This window comes from Pomacea canaliculata, linkage group LG6 (assembly GCF_003073045.1).
Source record: "Pomacea canaliculata isolate SZHN2017 linkage group LG6, ASM307304v1, whole genome shotgun sequence".
NCBI classification, from domain to species: Eukaryota; Metazoa; Mollusca; class Gastropoda; order Architaenioglossa; family Ampullariidae; genus Pomacea; species Pomacea canaliculata.
In genome coordinates this window covers 3,172,756-3,177,104 of record NC_037595.1, presented here as the reverse complement: position 1 = coordinate 3,177,104, position 4,349 = coordinate 3,172,756, and the positions used below count along the sequence as shown (strand labels likewise).

At 47.3% G+C, this 4,349-nt stretch overlaps 1 long non-coding RNA gene across 2 annotated transcripts; it reads right to left on the bottom strand.

Moving 5' to 3' along the window:
• Nucleotides 1–405: 405 nt before the first annotated feature.
• Nucleotides 406–3,520, bottom strand: LOC112566540. Of its 2 annotated transcripts, none has more exons than XR_003099626.1 (3): nt 3,228–3,520; nt 1,336–2,146; nt 406–689 (listed from the first exon to the last, which is right to left on the bottom strand). It is a non-coding gene; the product is annotated as an uncharacterized LOC112566540 (long non-coding RNA). The 2 variants fall into 2 exon arrangements; XR_003099625.1 differs by lacking the exon at nt 3,228–3,520 and adding an exon at nt 2,914–3,033.
• Between the last annotated feature and the right edge of the window lie 829 nt (nt 3,521–4,349).

The window sequence follows — 4,349 nt, the reverse complement described above, 5'->3', positions numbered from 1 at the left end:
ACTCACACACACACACTCACACACACACACTCACACACACTCTTGTTTTACTGACCAACTCTACGCCCATCCTCCACTCCACTGACTGTCAGAAGCCAGGAATTCCTCCCATGAAAGCCAAAGAAGGTGTTTTTGTCCAGTGGGTGAAGAAAACAAATAAGCTGCGCGCGCATTCCTGCAACATGAGCAGCGCACTTCTTTCTCATGTCGCAAGAATCTCGACGTGAGTGAACTTCACTGCAATCTCCTCAATCGCATTTCTCCCTCCCTCCGTCTCTCTCCTTGGAGCACCCGAGTGCATTCCTGGTCAGTGTTTAATGGAATGGTGTGCTGTGAACTGCAAGTCCACATTGCCAGACACACTTTAACTGTGTGTACAGTCACAGTACAGACTTTAATGTGAAGTTTCCACAGAACACCACGCCGTGCACTTACTGTCGATATCATCTCGACCTTTGACATCCATGTCGGGATGTGGGACACAGGGAGAGTTACCTACACACAAGTGTACACCTGGTGTGTGTGCAACAATGGGACTCACAGAAGGAAGAGAGTGGGATGAAGGCAGCCACGCGGAACGGTCGCGGTTGAGATGAGCAGCCGGCGGCCGTGAATCAAGTCTCACACACGGATGGGAGCAGGAAGTACAGAGTGAAGAAGTGGGGTAGATGTGTAAAGGAGCCGACATTCTGACAGATTGAAGGAAAACAATGTTTATTTATTACTTGTGACAATTTTCTATTCTTTATTTATAGATGTCTATCCTTCTAAAAATAAAATATAACCTGTACCGTTCGCAAACGACAATAACAAATGTTAATTAATTGAAAACTGATTTTGTTAGGACATGGTTAAACAGCTCTGTGGTCTTTAATGTCAGGACGAACTTGAAGTAGGCCAACGACCTTCTCCATTGTTTGTTCATTCATTCTTATTCTTCCTGTTAGGACGGAGGTTGGCGCAGTAGCTATAGCTATCACGACGATAGTGACAATCAGGTGTTGGTGGGTTCGTATCTCGACTCCGGTATACCTGTTTCTGACTATGACACCTGTCCCCACGACAGGACTAACCGTCCTTGGCCTTCTTCGTGATCGTGAATGTGGATTTGATGACTATCTTAAAACCGATTGTCCTCTAGCGCCTGTATGTATGTAAGTCACGATCCCAGGTGGTACTGGGGAAAAGCACTCTGTATTCGTTGTTTCTTACTTTTATTCATTCTTTATTTCCTTTACCTTTCTTTGAGTCGTTTGTTTGTTTACTCGCTCGACTCACTCATTCGCCCAAAGATACAAATACAATAACAATAATAACATTTTTGACTGGACTCACATAAAGCGCTAAGACGTGACTAGTCATCAATTGCTCGACTTTCGACGGAGATCGCGAGCAGACGGGAGGAGAGGCGGTGGCCCCAGGCATCGGCAGACCTGATAACACGCAGCAGCCAGGCGTAGCTCGACACACAACAGTGACTAAGTGCGAATAAACTTATTAATAACACACTCCCGGCTCCAGTGACCCCGAGCGCTCGTCCAAAGTGATTAGACCGAGGGCGTTAGGTTCACAGGAAGACGTCACGGCGTACGTCACCTCCTGACGCTGTTTGCACGAGGGCCGGAAAGACCTGCTCGCGGAACCAGGCCACAGCATCGAGGCAGGAGACGTGGACGGCAGTTTGTTCGCAAAAACCAAGCAACACCACACACACACACAGATCCTGCGAGGTCGGTTCGCTTCTGGACGAGGTCTTCCCGAGGTCTTCCCAGGTGACGCGTGACCTGGTTGTGAGAGTGTCTGCTGGTCACGTGACTGTCGTGACTGTAGTTCATTCCTTCAGAGAATGTGATTCGTTACGTGGTCTTCTTGTCAGCAGTGGCAGGCGGGTGGAGAGGCCAAAGGGCGTGGACATCAGCTGAGAGAACACTGGACACCAGCGGCGCCAAGGAGGCGTGGTCATCACCATAGCTGTGGTCACCAGGTGACAGCACTGGTTACTAGAGGCGTGGTCATCAGTTGATAACACTGGGCGTCAGCTGAGGGGCGTGAACGTCATGTAAGAGGCGTGGCCATCAGCTGAGAGTCATGGACGTCAGTCGACAGCATTGGGTATCAGCTGATAATTCGTGGTTGGCAGGGTCCGCTGGGAGCACAGACAATCATCCTCATGTAACAATTGCCCCAGGGATGAACTCACATTAAACCCAACAGCACCCTACTCCTACACTTTCCTCCTCTTCCTCAGGACTTCGTCAGCAAAGTTTATAAACCTTTCTTGCTTAATTTTCCCTAAAATTTACTTGGGAGTCGAGCATAACAATTATTTGCTGCTAAAAAAAAAAATAGGGTTGCCACTAAAATCTCACTGAACCCTGTAACTTGTCACTGACTGAACCTTGTAACCCCAAGGTAGAGCGAGTCACTTCAATGAGCAGGTCCAAGGTAAGCAAGAGTCTGAGGTGGAGAAAACAAACATGGTGAGCATCAGTCACTCTTGTCGTTAATGGTTTCACCACGATTATTGGTGTAGTTACAGTCACGTGGTCTTGTCTGCTGCCGTAAACACGCCTGTCCTTGTCGCAGATAATCTTCCCTGTGTTCAAGACCCGGCTATCCCACCCATCAAACATTCAAATAATTGTAGGATTTGTTTCCGATGATGGTAATAGCATTTTGTCACTAAACATGAATTTTGGAATCTTTTCCTAGTGTTTTTATTATCTTTTTCTTCTTTATTTTCTAAAGATTTAGTTTCTTTACTTTTAAACTACGAGCATAAAATATATTTAGCGTTTGAACTCAATCATCGTATTACACCGCGTGCTCACCTCTCAGATGTTTTTAGGATGGCAAACAACAACAACAACAACAACAACAACAACAACAACAACAACAACAACAACAACACACCTATTACTCTGCCTAGCCATCATGATGGACAGTCGGGGTGGCATCATCCTTTTCTCCATCATCACACGGCGATGTGTGGTTGATGTTAGAGCAGATCTCTCTCTTTTGTACTCAGTGACATTCGCTGGAAGCAACAGGTTAAAGGTTAAAGAATATTGGCACGTGGAGGAGGATGCTGGTGTAATTACCTATGCCTTCTGTAATTAAAACCTGTATTTTCTCTCTCTCTCTGTTAGACAATGAGTGCAAGATAAATTGCCGTGTAATGTGTTAAAACAATTTTTATCATATTTCTGAAAGGATGAATGGCTCACCTGTTAGAGAGATTCTAGACGACAGGCAGCCGACATGTTTGTATTCAGTTCGCAAACGACTCGTTGCCTAAACCCTCGAGTCCACACGTACGACACGTGATACGTCACGTGGTGTCCTCAGCACCCTCCCTCCCGTCATCCCCTGCATCGCCCGCTGTCAGGGACAATGACAAATAATTACCTGCCATGTGGCTTGTCAAACACACACCGCTGACACACCAGCGACAAGCACCTGCCAGTCAACAACAACCTGGTGTGTCACTGTCAGCCAGTGTCAACACCGCGGTCAACACCACCAGCCAGGGTCTACAACCACCGAGGTCTACCCCGGGTGTACAAACAATAACGACTGGAGTCAAGACGAGCATCTACCTCACAATTTTTATTGAAACCTGATGTTTGATTATTTTTTTCTCGCCATACGCTCCGAATAATTGCTTTTTGATGGCAGGCAGGACGCGGGTAGGTAGGGAAACCTGCGGTGGGCAACGGGGTACAGGGCAACGAGGGCTGAAGAGACTATTTTTGTAAGGAAGTGACAGCTGAATGCCCTGCAATAATAAAGTGGAGTGGAGGCCCTGTGTTCACTTTTGTCGGTTGCCACCACAGACATTTTGTGCCTCGTTCACTGAGACTCGAGGGCCGCAATCGTTTGGCAATGGGATGAACATGGCCGCCATGGAGTGGTCCTTGCAAAGGTCGTGCACTTTAAAACTGAGCTTTTCTTCCGGACTGGCGAGCGACTGTGAAGGAAGCAAATCTTGTTATTCATCGCCGCAGGACGATTAAGTCTTATCCTCGCTAATCACGTGATAACGGAAGAGGTTTCGTGTTTCCGGCTGCGCATGAACTCTCCTGTAAAAACAAACAAAAGTTCAGTTATGAAAGCTGTGGAGAAGAAAGCAAGTAATTGGAAAGAAAACAATCCTTGCTTGGAGTTTGCCAATAAATCAGGTTACACGTAAATCATTAACCCAGCCTCGTTTTGACGGGTAGCCAGGGGCAGTAAGTTGTGTAGGTGGCGCCAGGGCGGCGGGTGGCAGGGGACGAAGGACAAGGATGGAGAGCAAGCGGAGCGTGTCGGGTGTTAATCAAAGACAAAGCTGTAAGCGACACAACGCC